At 40.6% G+C, this 17,532-nt stretch overlaps 1 protein-coding gene across 8 annotated transcripts in view; it reads left to right on the top strand.

The window, feature by feature from the left end:
• The window catches only part of pappa2 (pappalysin 2), a 406,366-nt gene that overhangs the window by 70,216 nt on the left and 318,618 nt on the right, over positions 1-17,532 (top strand). The window lies entirely within an intron of this gene.

Raw genomic sequence — 17,532 nt, 5'->3', positions numbered from 1 at the left:
ATTGGTAATGATTGAAATAGGTATTGTATCCTTGGGAAGATATTCATTTTAATGCAATTTACCCTTCCTATCAGTGCTAGTGGTAATTCTTTCCAATGTTCTAAGTCATCTTGTAATTTCTTCATTAATGGCTGATAATTTAATTTGTATAGGTGTCCTAAATTATTATCTAATCTAATACCTAGGTATTGGATTGCTTGTGTTTGCCATTTAAATGGTGATTCTTTTTTAAACTCTGTGTAATCCGCATTATTCATTGGTATCACTTCACTTTTATTTGCATTGATCTTGTACTCCGATATTTCTCCATATTCCTTCAATTTCTTATGTAGTTCTTTTATTGATATTTCTGGTTCTGTTAAGTATACTATGATGTCATCTTCAAATAAACTGATTATATATTCCTTCTCTTTTATTTTTATCCCTTTTATTTTATTTTCTGTTCTTAACAGTTCTGCCAATGGTTCTATTGCTTAAGCAAACAGTGAGGGAGATAGTGGACATCCCTGCCTAGTTGACCTGCTTAATTTAAATTGGTTCGATATATATCCATTTACTGTCACCTTTGCCAATGGTCCCTTATATAATGCTTTAATCCAATTAATATACTTCCCTGGTAGGTTGAACCTCTGTAGTACTTTGAATAAATAATTCCATTCTACCCTGTCAAAGGCTTTCTCTGCATCAAAAGCAACAACCACTGTTGGTATCTTATTTCCTTGTACTGCATGGATTAAGTTAATGAACACAGACATTGTCCGTTGTTCGTCTTTTCTTAATAAATCCAGTTTGATCTAGTTTTACTATTTTTGGAACACAATCGGTCAATCTGTTTGCTAATAGTTTTGCTATTATCTTATAATCTGAGTTAAGTAGAGATATTGGTCTATTTGATGCTGGTGTTAGTGAATCTTTCCCCATCTTTGGTATTAATGTAATTATTGCTGTTTTACATGAATCTGGCAAGTTTTGTGTTTCTTCTATCTGGTTCATTACTTCTAGGAGAGGAGGAATTAATAACTCTTTGAATGTTTTATAGAATTCTATTGGGAGTCCATCCTCTCCAGGCATTTTATAGTTCGGTAACTTTTTAAATATATCCTGTATTTCCTCTATTTCAAATGGTTTTATCAATTTGCTTTGCTCCTCTTGCAATTTCGGTAGTTCAGTTTTAGCTAAAAACTCATCTATTTTGTCTTCTTTCCCTTTGTTCTAAGTTTGGTACAATTGTTCATAGAATTCCTTAAAGTTTTCAGTGATCGCTGTTGCGTTATATGTAATATGTTTGTCTTTTTTCCTTGATGCCAATATAGTTCTTTTAGCTTGTTCTGTTTGAAGTTGCCAGGCTAGTACTTTGTGTGTTTTTTTTCTCCTAGCTTGTAATACTTCTGCTTTATTTTCATTATGTTCTTCTCCACCTTATACGTTTGTAATGTTTCGTATTTTATTTTTTTGTCTGCCAATTCTCTTCTTTTTGTTGCGTCTTCCCTTGTTGCTAATTCTTTTTCTGTACTTACTATTTCCCTTTCCATCTGTTCTATTTCCTGATTGTTGTCCTTTTTCATCTTAGTTACAAAACTTATTATCTGCCCTCTAATGAAGACTTTCATTGCATCCCATAATATAAAATTGTCTTTCACTGATTCCATATTTATTTCAAAGTACATTTTAATATGGCATTCAATAAATTCTCTAAATTCCTGTTTTTTAAGTAGCATAGAGTTTAATCTCCATCTATACGTTCTTGGTGGGATGTCCTCCAGTTCTCTTGCTAATAACAGGGGTGAATGATCAGATAACAATCTAGGTTTATATTCTGTTTTCCTAACTCTCCCTTGGATATGGGCTGACAGGTCAATCCTTGAGTATGTTTTATGTCTACTCGAATAATATGAGTATTCCTTCTCCTTTAGGTGTTGTCTCCTCCATATATCCAAAAGTTGCATTTCCTGCATTGATTTAACCATAAATTTGGCTAGTTTGTTCTTTTTGCTAATCTTTTCTATAGTTTTATCCATCTTTGGGTCCAAATTAAGGTTAAAATCCCCTCCTATCAATATATTCCCTTGCTTATCTACAATCTTCAAAAAAAAATCTTGCATAAACTTTTGATCCTCTTCATTAGGTGCATATATATTGACCAAATTCCAGAATTCTGAGTATATTCTGAGTATATCTGACACTTTATCATTACATATCTCCCTGCTGGATCTATTATTTCATCCTCTATTTTGATTGGTACATTTTCTTCTTTGGCTTGGCTTTGCGGACGAAGATTTATGGAGGGGGTAAATGTCCACGTCAGCTGCAGGTTCGTTGGTGGCTGACAAGTCCGATGCGGGACAGGCAGACACGGTTGCAGCGGTTGCAGGGGAAAATTGGTTGGTTGGGGTTGGGTGTTGGGTTTTTCCTCCTTTGCCTTTTGTCAGTGAGGTGGGCTCTGCGATCTTCTTCAAAGGAGGTTGCTGCCCGCCAAACTGTGAGGCGCCAAGATGCACGGTTTGAGGCGATATCAGCCCACTGGCGGTGGTCAATGTGGCAGGCACCAAGAGATTTCTTTAGGCAGTCCTTGTACCTTTTCTTTGGTGCACCTCTGTCACAGTGGCCAGTGGAGAGCTCGCCATATAACACGATCTTGGGAAGGCGATGGTCCTCCATTCTGGAGACGTGACCCACCCAGCGCAGCTGGATCTTCAGCAGCGTGGACGCGATGCTGTCGACCTCTGCCATCTCGAGTACTTCGACGTTAGGGATGAAAGCGCTCCAATGAATGTTGAGGATGGAGTGGAGACAACACTAGTGGAAGCGTTCTAGTAGCCGTAGGTGATGCCGGTAGAGGACCCATGATTCGGAGCCGAACAGGAGTGTGGGTATGACAACGGCTCTGTATACGCTTATCTTTGTGAGGTTTTTCAGTTGATTGTTTTTCCAGACTTTTTTGTGTGGTCTTCCAAAGGCGCTATTTGCCTTGACGAGTCTGTTGTCTATCTCTTTGTCGATCCTTGCATCCGATGAAATGGTGCAGCCGAGATAGGTAAACTGGTTGACCGTTTTGAGTTCTGTGTGCCCGATGGAGATGTGGGGGGGGGGGCTGGTGGTCATGGTGGGGGGCTGGCTGATGGAGGACCTCAGTTTTCTTCGGGCTGACTTCCAGGCCAAACACTGAAGAGCTGGCTCTGAATGGGCAACTAAAGCGGCATCGTCTGCAAAGAGTAGTTCATGGACAAGTTTCTCTTGTGTCTTGGTGTGAGCTTGCAGGCGCCTCAGATTGAAGAGACTGCCATCCGTGCGGTACCGGATGTAAACTGCGTCTTCATTGTTGAGGTCTTTCATGGCTTGGTTCAGCATCATGCTGAAGAAGATTGAAAAGAGGGTTGGTGCGAGAACACAGCCTTGCTTCACGCCATTGTTAATGGAGAAGGGTTCAGAGAGCTCATTGTTGTATCTGACCCGACCTTGTTGGTTTTCGTGCAGTTGGATAATCATGTTTATATATATAGATATAGATATATCTATATAGATAGATATAGATAGATATATCTATATCTATCTATATATCTATCTATATCTATATAGATAGATATATAGATATATAGATAGATATAGATATATAGATATATAGATATATCTATATATCTATCTATATAGATATAGATAGATATATAGATAGATATAGATATATATATATAGCTACACCTCTGGCTTTTGAATTATATGATGCTGCCGTTATGTGCCCTACCCAGTCTCTCCTTAATTTCTTGTGTTCCACTTCAGTTAGATGCGTTTCCTGCACGAATGCTATATCTATTTTTTCTTTTTTCAGTAAATTTAATAGCATTTTCCTTTTGATTTGGTTATGTATTCCATTAAGGTTTATAGTCATATAGTTCAACATGGCCATCTCATACTCTGTTTTCACCTCATTTAACATAACATAACAATTACAGCACGGAAACAGGCCATTAGGCCCTTCTAGTCCGCACCGAACCAAACACCCCTTTCTAGTCCCACATCCCTGCACAATGCCCATAACCCTCCATCTTCTTCTCATCCATATACCTGTCCAACCTTTTCTTAAATAATACAATTGACTCCGCCGCCACTATTTCTCCCGGAAGATCATTCCACACGGCTACCACTCTCTGAGTAAAGAAGTTCCCCCTCATGTTACCTCTAAACCTCTGCCCCTTAATTCTTAACTCATGTCCTCTTGTTTTAATCTTTCCTCCTCTTAATGGAAATAGTCTATCCACATCCACTCTGTCTATCCCTTTCATAATCTTAAATACTTCTATGAAATCCCCTCTCAACCTTCTGCGCTCCAAAGAATAAAGACCTAATCTGTCCAATCTCTCCCTATACTCTAGATGCTTAAACCCAGGTAACATTCTGGTAAACCTTCTCTCCACTCTGTTTATATCCTTCCTCAACACCACCTTTCCCCTTTTTCCCATTTTCATCTCTCAGTTTTCCTTTTTTGAACTCAATGTATGACAACACTTCTAAAACATAAAATACTTCAACCACTTCCACATCTAAAATTTCCTTAACCCCAAGTGTCCCCCCCCCCCCCCCCCCACCCCGAGTCGCTCCTTGTCCCTTGCCGGGCAACCACAACTCCCCTCTCCATTCAGCTTGCGAACCCGTTCGCAAGTGTCAACTGATTTCGCAGTGACTGTTATTCTCTCCCACCCAACCCCCTCCAGAAAAGACTTTTATCTTCACATTAAAACAAAGCTCCCCCTCTTTTCTTCTCTTTTTTTCTCCCCTTCTCCCTTACTTCCCTTTTCTTCCCTTCTTTAGTTCTTACTTATACATTATTTTTACATTTTTATATGTAGTTGGTCGTCGTTCTTTGTTCTTGTTACATTTCTTCATCTCTCTTTCTGTCCTGCAGGCCTTCTGCAAATTCTCGTGCTTTCTCCGGATCTGAGAACAGTCTGTATTGTTCCCCCGGGGTAACTATTTTAAGCACCGCTGGATATCTTAACATTAATTTATAGCCTTTTTTCCATAGTATCAATTTTGCTGTGTTAAATTCCTTCCTCTTCTTTAGGAGCTCAAAACTTATGTCTGCGTTAAAAAAAAAAAAAAAATTGACCCTTGTACTCAAATGGTTTTTTGTCTTCTCTAATTTTATTCCTTGCCTTCTCCAATACATTTTCTCTTGTCGTGTGTCTCAGAAATTTTACTAAAACGGATCTTGGTTTTTGTTGTGACTGTGATTTCAGGGCTAATGTTCTGTGTGTCCTTTCTATTTCCATTCCTTCCTGCAATTCTGGTATTCCCAGGACTTTTACGATCCATTCTTTTATAAATTCTTTCATATTTTTGCCTTCTTCATCTTCCTTTAGGCCCACTATCTTTATATTGTTTCACCTACTATAGTTTTCAATTATATCCATCTTCTGAGATAACAGCTCTTATGACTCTTTAATTTTTTTTGTCACTTTCTTCCAATTTTCTTCTTAAGTCATTCACTTCCATTTCTACAGCCTTTGTCGTTCTTCCACATTCTCTAATATTTTCCCTACCTCTGTTATGACCAGCTCTATTCTACTCACTTTTTCTTCTGTACTTTTCATTTCATAAATTGTAGTGTCAACCATTCTTTTAATGCTTTAATTTGTTCTTGAATTTTAAAAAAATCTATGTACTGTCCATATATTTTACCTTCTATTGCTCTGTGCAGAGCTTGGTGTTCTTCTTCTTCTGTGTCTGCTCTTGGGTTTGTGTCTTTTATTTCTCTTCCTTTTGTATATGTCTGTTCTGACTTTCTTGTTGAGCTGCTTGCCTCAGTTTGTTGTGTATTTTTTTTCATGGCTTCTTGATGTTGGTCCTCTTCTTCTGGGCTAGTTATCTGTTGGGCTTCATGTTGCTATTTTTCTTTCTTATCACTCCCTTTCCTGTTGCTTTCCTCTTCTTCCAGCTGAGAACCCTGCTGTCGGGCATCTCTCAGCTGGTCGCACTGTGTAAGTTCACTCCACAGCTGGGCCCCCTCCCGTCGGTGTTTTCCTTTTCCTTGTGCACATTGCGCACCTCTGTTTAGCTCAATGAGCCATTTTTGCATTCCCGTGGTTGGGAGGTTGTGACCCTGCGGGGTCTCCACTAACCTCGGGGAGCGGGCTCCTCTGTCTATGGCAGGTCCCTGCTTCTTCATGCAGGTAAGGCCTTCTCCTTTCACTTCTGGTGACTTTCCTTCTTTTTTATCCCCGTTGTTTTTGTTTTTTTTCCTTCTTAGGTGAAGGGAGATGAGTGGCTCAATTAAATAATTGTTACAAAAGAAATAGTGATGAGCAAACTAATGGGACTGAAGGTGGACATATCCCCTGGTCCTGATGGGATGCATCCCAGGGTACTGAGGGAAATGGCAGGAGTTATAGACGATGTGTTGGTCGTCATTTACCAAAATTCTCTGGATTCTGGGCAGATTAGAAGACAGCAAATGTCATGCCACTTTTTGAAAATGGATGCAGGCAGAAGACGGGTAACTATTGGCCAGTTAGCTTAACGTCTATAGTCAGAAAAATACTTGAAGCTGTTATTAAGGATGAAATAGTGAGACATTTAGAATGAAAGGGTTTCATCAGGCAAACTCAGCATGGATTCAGAAAGGGCAGGTCTTGTTTGACAAACTTGCTTGAGTTCTTTGAGGATATAATGGGCGGGGTAGATAGAGGGGAACAGGTTGATGTTGTTTATTTGGATTTCCAGAAGGCGTTTGATAAGGTGCCACATAAGAGACTTATCAATAAGATACAGATGAATGGAGTTGGGGGAGGTATATTGACATGGATTGAGAATTGGTTAACTGACAGAAGGCAGAGAATCAGGATAAATGGGTGTTTTTCTGACTGGCAGACAGTGGTGAGTGGGGGGCCGCAGGAGTCGATGCTGGGCCTGCAGCTGTTCACCATTTACACTGATGATTTGGAAGAGGGGACAGAGTGTCGTGTAGCCAAGTTTGTGGTTGATACCAAATTGACTGGAAAACCAAATTGTACAGAGGATATAGATAGGCTGCAGAAGGATATATTTAAGTTAGCGGAGTGGGAAAAGGTCTGGCGGATGGAGTACAATGTTAGTAAATGGGAGATCATCCACTTTAGTAGAAAAAATAGAAGAGCAGATTATTATTTAAATGGTGAAAAACTGCAGCATTCTGTAGTGCAGAAGGACTTGGGTGTGTTTGTGCGTGATTCGCAAAAAAGGGGGTCGCAGGTTCAACAGGTTTTTAAGAAGGCAAATGGAATATTGGCCTTCATCACTAGAGGAATTGAATTCAAGAGCAGGGAGGTCATGCTGCAACTGTACAAGGTACTGGTGAGGCTGCACCAGGAGTACTGTGTGCAGTTCTAGTCTCCATACTTGAAGGATATATTGACCTTGGAGGCAGTCCAGAGGAGGTTCACCAGGTTGATCCCGGAGATAACGGGGTTGACCTTCGACAAGAGACTAAATCGTCTGGGATTATACTCACTTGAATTTATAAGAATGAGAGGAAATCTTATAGAAACATATAATATTATGATAGGGATAGATAAGATATAGGCAGGAAAATTATTTTCACTTGTAGGTGAGACCAGAACAAGGGAACACAGCCTCAAGATTCAGGGGAGTAGATTAAGAAAGACATGAGGAAAAGCTGTGTTCCCCAGAAAGTAGTGAATCTGTGGAATTCTCTACCCAGGGATGCGGTTGAGGATACTTCATTAAACATATTTAAGGTATAGTTAAGATTTTTTACATAAAAATGGAATTAAGGGATATGGGGAAAAGGCAAGTTGGTGGAGTTGAGTCAATGATCAGATCAGCCATGATCTTAGTGAATGGCGGAGCAGGCTCTACGGGCCGGATAGGCTACTCCTGCTCCTATTTCTTATGTTCCTGTGTTCTGCCACTGGTTGGTAGTCATTTAGGCGAGTTGCACACTCTTGGTATGATTGGCAATCACTGGTATGATTGGCACCTGTTTGAAACAGGTGGGTACCTACTGGAGTGAGATGTTTAAGATATCTGTGAATACGTTGGTAGGTCAGCACAGGCTTTTAATACTTAGCCGGGTACTCCATCCAGACTAGATGCTTTCCTTGGATTCACTTGATGGGGTTTGGGGGGGGGGGGGAGGGAGGGAGACCCTAATGATCCTCTCTGCTTCTCTTATGTTCCTGTGGATTGACCTCCAATCACTATAGCAAACACATCATGTTGTGATGCAGCCAGCTGGGATGCTGTCGATCGAGCTCCTGTAGGAAGTTGACAGAATTGAGGCTGGTAGCTTTTCCCACCTCATTCTTCTCAGGAAGTGCACTCGCTGCTGCACCTTTCTGACAAGTGAGGTGATATTTTGTGTCCAGGATGGATCACTTCTTAAGTGGTCTCCGAGGAATTTCTACTCTCTCCACTACAGAGCTATTAATGTGTAGTGGAGGGTGGTTATCCCTTGTTCTCCTGGAGTCCATAATTATCTCCATCAATATATCATATTTCTGTAACTGTAAAAGGATTTGTTCATTCAGTCTTTTCTAAATTTAATTGTGGCAAAATAATTTGTGATAAATATTCATCTATTTTGTCTCCATCTTTCAAGGTTTCCAACTGATATAATTTCTTATAAAATTTCATAAAAATGTCATTAATGCCATGTGTTTTATAAGTAAGATGACCCAAATCTTCTTTTATATTTTTAATTGTTCTCGATAATTGTTCAGCCTTTAATTGCCATGCTAAAACTTTGTGCTCTATTATCCAACTCATAATATTTTTGTCAGGTTAACCTTATCTCTCTCCACTCTGTATGTTTATATTGTATTAAATTTCAATTAAAAAAAAAATCCAATGTTCTTCATTTCTCATAATTTACTTGATTTTGCAGTTCTTTTTCCATCTTTATTATTTCATTTTTCAAATGGTTAACTTCAGACATATATTCTTTTTTAACCTTAGCCATATAACTTATTATTGGTCCTCTTCAAAGAATCCCAAACTACAAACTTATTAGTTTGTCTTATAAATTCACAAAAATCTTGTCTTTTCAACAATGCCATATTAAACCTCCATCTATAACTTATATTTTGCTCCTCCTCAAACAAAATAGACATAATGAAAGGTGAATTATCAGACAACATCCTTTCTTGATATTGAATATTTTGAACTCTAGTTTGCAGTTGAGAGGAGATCAAAAACACATCTATACGTGAATATGTCTTGTGTCTAAAGGAATAAAATGAATAATATCTAACATCAGGATACATTCTCCTCCAACTGTCCACAAGTTTCATTCCATTCATAAAATTCTTCACAACTTTAACTACCTTGTTTTTAACCATAATTCTACCTGATCTATCCAATTTCGAATCAAAAGGAAAATTAAAGTCTCCTCCCATATTATTTTCCCCTTTGCATTAGCTAATTGCTTTGCATCTGGTTAGCCTTGTACTCAGTGAGATCCTTGTGAATGTAGTCACTGAGCTTGCATACTCCTCTATGGCCATTGTACATGGCCATTGTAGGTGGCCGCCTTCCTGAAAATGTTGCAGTCCATGGTCTCAAAGCAGTCCTGTAGTTCCATCACTACCCTCCCACCCACCCCCACCTCCCCCAACCCCACTGCTTCCCCATGTCACGTCCTGATCTCCCTGTGAACTGGCTTTGTTCATTTTGCTGGTTGTCTAAATGAAAATGTCATCTGAATAGCCACGTTGGGGGCAAGGGGCAGCTTTGTACATACTTGGGATGAACACCCAATCCAGGGAGTTCTTTCATCTGATGGCAAAGTGGACATGCTGTTGAAACCATGATTGAACAGTTTTCAGGTTGGCATGATTGAAGTTGCCAGGAACAATTATGCAACTGTCAGAGAGGGATGTCTGGGCTTCACAAATGTCACCAAAAAGCTCCTTCATTGCTTTACCCTTATTAGTTGAAGCAAAACAAACTATGGTAATCAGCGTGGCTGAGAATTCCCTGGGTAGGTAGAAAGGTCTTCATTTCACCAACAGGTACTCTATCTCTGCTGAGGAAAATATCTTTATAACAGGCACATTTGTGCACCTGTTCTCACTGATGCAAACACTGTCCCCCTCCTTGAGTCTTGTCAGAAGCAGTGGCAAATCTGTCTGCCCTGAAGGAGATAAGGTCATCCAGTTGGATTGCCGAGTCTGGTATGTACCCTGGAGCCAAATTTCTGTAATCACAGCTGCCCTGGTGATGTGGCCTCAGGTAATCCATTTTATTCTCCAGCGATCTTACTTTTGAGAATAAGATATTTGGGAGTGTGGGTCTGAATGGGTTAACTCTCAGTCTAACCCTGATGCTGGCCTGCTTGCTGCATTTCTGTCTTCTCACACAGTGCTTTCAATGGTCTCCCACGCAACTCCAGCAATCTGCACCACCATTTATTGCAGTCTGGCTCCGCTTCTTCAGTAAGTTGAAAGAGCACAGTAATTTACCAATCTGATCCTCCAGTTTGTAAGTCCACTTCATATTTCTTAGTTTCTCTAAGGCAGTGATTTTCAAACCACCTTAAGTAATCCCTATGCCATAGGTGCTCTGTGATTAGTAAGTGATTCCTTATGGTGGCATGTGAGTGTGAAGGGAAGGTTGAGAATCACTGCTCTAGATCTAATTGTTTCTGAAATGTTTTGCTTGAGAAAAATTGTCACTGGCCCATTTCCTTTGGAGTTATGAAACCATGCACATCATGAGACAATTAGGTACAATTAAAACTGTGGTTTGCAAGCTTGTTCGTTTCACTCACATACCACCTTAAGCAATCCTTTACTAATCACAAAGCGCCTCTGGCATAGGGATTATTTAAGGCGGTATGCAAGTGGAAAGAAAAAGTTTGAAAACCACTGGTCTAAGGTTTCACTATCATGTACAATACGTAATGGGTTGGGGTTTTCGACCATTGTCCGGAGCCAAAGTGGCTGCTGCAATCTTGTGCATTGCTTTTTTTTTGGGGGGGGGGGCATCAAGAGATGAGTGGTCACTGCTGAATGTCCATTCTCTATGAGTGTGGCAACAGAAGTGATAGAGAAGGACTTGATGATGGTAATGCAATGAAGTTTGTCCGTATGTGTGTCATTCTATATGATTTTTTTCTTTGGCTTGGCTTCGCGGACGAAGATTTATGGAGGGGGTAAAAGTCCACGTCAGCTGCAGGCTCGTTTGTGGCTGACAAGTCCGATGCGGGACAGGCTGACACGGTTGCAGCGGCTGCAGGGGAAAATTGGTGGGTTGGGGTTGGGTGTTGGGTTTTTCCTCCTTTGCCTTTTGTCAGTGAGGTGGGCTCTGCGGTCTTCTTCAAAGGAGGTTGCTGCCCACCGAACTGTGAGGCGCCAAGATGCACGGATTGAGGCGATATCAGCCCACTGGCGGTGGTCAATGTGGCAGGCACCAAGAGATTTCTTTAGGCAGTCCTTGTAGCTCTTCTTTGGTGCACCTCTGTCACGGTGGCCAGTGGAGAGCTCGCCGTATAACACGATCTTGGAAAGGCGATGGTCCTCCATTCTGGAGACGTGACCCATCTAGCGCAGCTGGATCTTCAGCAGCGTGGACTCGATGCTGTCGACCTCTGCCATCTCGACTACTTCGACGTTAAGGATGAAAGCGCTCCAATGGATGTTGAGGATGGAGCGGAGACAACGCTGGTGGAAGCGTTCTAGGAGCCATAGGTGATGCCGGTAGAGGACCCATGATTCGGAGCCAAACAGGAGTGTGGGTATGACAACGGCTCTGTATACGCTTATCTTTGTGAGGTTTTTCAGTTGGTTGTTTTTCCAGACTCTTTTGTGTAGTGTTCCAAAGGCGCTATTTGCCTTGGCGAGTCTGTTGTCTATCTCATTGTCGATCCTTGCATCTGATGAAATGGTGCAGCCGAGATAAGTAAACTGGTTGACCGTTTTGAGTTTTGTGTGCCCGATGGAGATGTGGGGGGGGCTGGTAGTCATGGTGGGGAGCTGGCTGATGGAGGACCTCAGTTTTCTTCAGGCTGACTTCCAGGCCAAACATTTTGGCAGTTTCCGCAAAGCAGGACGTCAAGCGCTGAAGAGCTGGCTCTGAATGGGCAACTAAAGCGGCATCGTCTGCAAAGAGTAGTTCACTCTTTATACTATATGTATAAACATACTATATGTATGTTTGAATCATTTTGCACTGAGAACCAGAGAACACCATTTTGTCAGGTTGCACTTGTACAATCAGATGATAATAATAAATTTGAAGTTGGTGTTGAGATTCCCTCTCAATGAAAATGGTAGTGGCATGAAATTTGTAAGATTGTGACTGGCATTTTCCACTGATCAGCCCATCCTTATCCATCGATCAGGCTTGGATCCTTCATTCTCTGTGGATTATAAGTGGAGTTCACTGTTTATTTAAGTTGCTGAAGTTTTTTTAAAATCTGGATTTGTTTGAGGGTTGCATTAAGGCAAGGATGCATAGTTTGATTAAGTCCTTGTATACATGAAAACAATGCACATCACCTGCTGTTTGGTGTGTGATTGTGTACATTATAATAATAATGGTGAATATTGTGAGTAGAGTTAATAAAACCCTGCATTGCTTCATCTCAGGCCAATTGAAAACACATTTTCTGGCTTGGCTTTTGCCCTGGGTTTGGTTTCCAGACACTAATGTCGAGCTAGATTGTAGTAAGTGTTCCCTGAAACTGTTTTGTAAACACACAGGAGGCCTTACTTAGGAACTCTTTGTTATGCTAGCATAATTGACCACAGAGGAGCAGATCATGAGTTGTTTATACTGAAGGTTCACTTCTGCCAACTTCAGGGAGGAATCTGCTAAATGTCGGTTCCTGTGGAGAAATGCCATTCAGAGGCAGATATATTTATGAATCACTTATTAATTCTGTTGATATCTCCTGCTTAAAGGAAACCCTGGCTGCCAGGTCAGATTATGGAAATCTGTTTTATTTTCATATTAAGATGTACAACGGAGCAATGCATGTACAGTAAGGTTCAGGGAGGAATAAAAAAGAAATATTGTTGGTAACTAAAGATGCTACCACCTCTAACAGCTCTTAAGGCTATAAGACCTAAACTCATGTCTTAAATATATTAAATAATAGCAGCCTCCACGGCTTCCTCAGTCAGAGAATTTCACAGATTCATGACTCTCTGGGTAAAGCAATTCCACCTCATCTCCATCCTAAATCTACTCCCCTGAATCTTGAGGCCATGCCCTTTAGTTCTTGTCTTGTCTACCAGTGGAAACAAGTTTCCTGTTTCTGTAGAAATTAAACATTATAGCACTGTGCAGGCCCTTCAGCCCACAATGTTATGCTGAACTAAATATACCTACCCCCAAAAAACTTAACCCTCTCTATCTCATGACCCTCTATTTTGTTTCAATAATGCAGCTGTCTAAGAGTCTCTTAAATACTCCTATTATTCCAGCCTTCACCACTCCCCCTGACAATGCATTCCAGACACCCACAACTTTGTTTTTTTATTAAAAAAAACTTGCCTCTGATATTTTCCCAAACTTTCCTCCCTTCACTTTGTACAAGTTATCTCATGGAATCCTTTTATTTTATATGTTTCTATAAAATCCCCTCTTGAATTCCAGCAAGTATCATCCCAGGTGACCCGCTCCAACATTCCCTCTCCGGAATCAACCTCGTGAATCTCCTCTGTACCACCTCCAAAGCCAGTATGTCCTTTCTCAGGTAAAGGGAATAGAATTGCACACAGTACACCAAGTGCGGCCTCCCAGTTGCAGAATACCTCCTTCTCTTCAATTTAATCCCCCCAGCAATGAAGGCCAACATTCCACATGGCTTTTTTTAAAAAAATTTTCTTTTTTTTTTCTTTCTTTTTCTTTTTTTATTATTTTTGTTTTTTTTTAACCCCCCCAATACGGCCACTAAGAAAAAATAAAATCTATAAAAAAAAACACCCTTCCCCCCCAAAAAATAAAGAGTGAAGAGTTAGTAAAATTAATAAAATTATATATATATATATATATAAAAAAAACACTCACCTACAAGAAAAATAATAATGAAAAAAAAATCATCAAATCTAAAATATTACACTTATCATATGGCTTCTTTTGCACCCTAAGTTCCTTTGCAAAAGCAGCATGCAGCAATCTTTTGCCATTTAAATAATAAACATTTTCCTTTTTACTTCTTTACATTATACTCCATCAATCAGGCCCTTGCCCACTCACACAACCTCTCCATATCTCCATATTATCTGCACAATTTCCTTTTTCACTCAGTTTTGTGTCATCAGCTAACTTAGATAAGCTACCCATGGACCACTTTTCTAAATCATGAATATACTTCGTGAACAGTTGCAGGTCTCTGGTCTGCACTGATGTGAGCCTTCAGGTCATGGCTTCCTGGCTGAAGTAGGAATGACACCTTAATTCAGCCCCATTTACGACCTGATGAATCTACTTCAGAGTGTCCAGCGCTCTGCTGGAACTCTTACTGCTGGTTAGACTTGCTACTCACACTTCTGTCTGAGGCTTTCAGGAAAAACTTGAGTTTCGATTACAGTTGGAAAGAGCTGACCCATTAAATAGCATTCCAGCTCTTGGTGGCTGGCTCATGGTATTCAATGAATTGATTTACTCTTATGTACCAACCCTGTCAGCGAACAAAATAGCCACAAAATAGCCAAAATTGCAAATGGCTGAGATATTGAGTCACAACCTTGGAGACCTGAATTTTTCTATCATTGCTAAGTCATATTTGTCCATTACTGACCCATGATAAAATCTCCATATTTACATTAAACTGGTGTCTTAAGCCTTCTTGGAACAAGCCATATTCAATAGATGGGCCAAAACAAGCCTTAATAGAGGCCTACAAAATTATGGAAGACATAAGTAGAATGGACAGCCAGCACCCAGGGTGATAGTAACAAATGCCAGAGGACATATGTATGAGGGGAGGAAAGTTTAGGCAAGGTCAGGGGCAATTTCTCTCCTTCCCCCGCCCTTCCCCCCCTCCCCCACAGAGTGTAGTGGGTACACAGAATGCATTGCTGGAGTGGTGATGGAGGCTGGTATGATAGGGACATATAAAAGACTCTTGAACATCCAGTTAGATTCATGAAAAATAGAGGATTATGGGTGTGAGTTAGAGAACATTTAGATTGTTAAGTTGGTTTATATAGGTCGGCACAACATAGTGAGCTGATGACCCTGTACTGTGCTGTATGTTCTAAGCCTATGTCCATGGAGATCCTGTAAATCTTTGACAACCAAAGAGGTTTGACAAACTGCAAAAGCTGTCAACAAATTGAACATTTTTTTCCCCCACATATAGGTGCATCGCAAAACATCCCAAATCTTTTTGAAAACAAGTCACCCATTTTTTTTCAAATTTTAAATGTCAGAAAAATATATTTGAAAATATTTAGTGTATTTAAAGGCTTTAATACATTTGTCAAGCCATTGAAATAATTAAAGTTGGGTTCACTACAGTCAATGTTGACCCAGGTGAGGATGATCCCAGTGAACACAGTCCCCTTTCAAGTAAATAACAATGAGAAATGCTCAGCTTTGTCTTACCTGGGAAGAGCTGTGGGCTGATTTCATGTCCTACACATTGGAAATGTGGGCATTTCACTGCAAACATCAAGGCTCACATTGTATGGAGTTGGGGCAGATCATTCGCACTGAATCTACAGAGGGTAACTCCAGAATTATTAGCACAGCATTATTACAGTGCTAGTGACCAGGGTTTCAATCCCCTGTTCTCTGTAGGGAGTTTGTTTGTTCTCCTCTGGGTGCTCCAGTTTTCTTCCACATTCCAAACATGGACAAGGTTAGTAGGTAAATTTATCACATGGGTCCATTTGGGTGGTGTAGTCTTGTGGGGTGGAAGAGCCTGTTACTGTGTTATATTTCCAATAAAAGACTTATACTTTGATCAGTAAGCTGCAGTGATTGGGATAAAAATTGGGGCAATAATGATCTGTGCTCACTTCACAGGTGGCTTCTCCACTGGGAATGTGTTTGGTCATTTCATTCTGTGGGACTAATAAAGCTGAGAGTTCTTGAAGTCACACAATTTAGATTTCAAGATGTGAGATGTGCAACCTCAACTGATGATTTTGATACTTGTTTCAGAGCTTGTCAGCACCAACTGTAACAATCCAGTGTTGGTCAGCACTGTTTGTTTCTTTCAGTGCCTTTGAATCGAAAATTCACCTGCTTTAAATCAAGTTCTGCATTGCTGGTCAAATGGTAAAAGTTTGACCCTTTTGCAGATCATAATGTTGGCAGCTGTGGGGATCAGAAGAGGAGTTGAAACCTGGGGCAGCTCAGTGGGAAAACCTCCAGAAGACAGCTGGCCTATTCCTGTTCTTGTGTGATACAGCACCGAGGGAAACCACGTGACCAAGTAATGGATTTGTACTGCCCCTCAAGTGCTCCTTTACATTCATCCTTGAATTTTCTTGAATTCTCCAATATTCTACCTCATATCAGAGGCAATTCATTGTTGGGATTTAACCTGCCAACCCTCATGTCTATGGCAGGTGGGAGAAAATGGACCAACCAAAGGAAACATTTGTAGTAACAGAGAGAATGTGAAAACTGCACAGGCTTTGGAGCTGTCATTCATGGCCCTGCTCATTGTGTCGTCCTCCTCCATGGCCAGTGTTGATCACATTGTTCAATTATCTTCATGAGTCTATCATGATGCCCTTCAAAGTTCTCATCTTTAATCAATCATCCAGTTCCCTTCTGAAAGACATCAGTGACCTTTCTCTAGACCATGTTACCTTCTTGAGTTTCTGCAGGGAAGTGAGATGAGAAAGGTAAAGAGGAAGGGCAAAGATTTTGTGAGGAACGTCCAGAGCAGCTGGGGATTGGAATGGAGGATGTTGGGGCTGGAGGAGATGTCTAAGAAAGAGGGGAAGACTTTGAAAAGATTGAAAAAGAGAATTTAAAAAAAAATTGTTCAATTTCTCCAGTAATATTGTTTCCTGTAGATACCAAGTGACCTGCTCAGATTTTCCAGCATTTGTGAGTTTCAATTTGACCCTTGAACCCCTCTTTCTCTTTCCCTATCCTTCTGTCTTTTCCTCCAGCTCTCCAGCCCCATTCCCCTCCATTTGGCAAGCTATCCCTCCCCCATCACCTCAGCTTTTTTATTCTTGTGCCTTCCCACCCATATCCGCCTGTTGGCCCATGCTCCTCCCCCTGCCCCTTCTACCCACTTCTCCTCCAGTTACCTACTTGCTTTTTGTCACATCTTGACAAAGGGCTCAGGCCCAAAATGTTGGTCACCCTTTGCTTCCTATAGATGCTGCATAACCTGTTAAGTTTCTCCAGCACTTTTGTGAATTGCACATGGTTAAATTCTCATGCCCTTTATTGATAAGCAAATGAGAAACTCAAAACTGCAGAGGAACATGAAGTCAAAGCTGAATGTGCTGGGATTTTTAAAGGAAGTATATGATCAAAATCCTGACCTTTTCTTATCCTTTCATTATTATGAATTCAGAAGCACTTTAGTGCAACACAAAATTGATGGAGAAACTAAGCAGC

Source organism: Narcine bancroftii, chromosome 5, assembly GCF_036971445.1.
Source record: "Narcine bancroftii isolate sNarBan1 chromosome 5, sNarBan1.hap1, whole genome shotgun sequence".
Lineage (NCBI taxonomy): Eukaryota > Metazoa > Chordata > Chondrichthyes > Torpediniformes > Narcinidae > Narcine > Narcine bancroftii.
The sequence above is the reverse complement of the archived record's forward strand: the minus strand, read 5'-3'. Positions and strand labels throughout refer to the sequence as shown.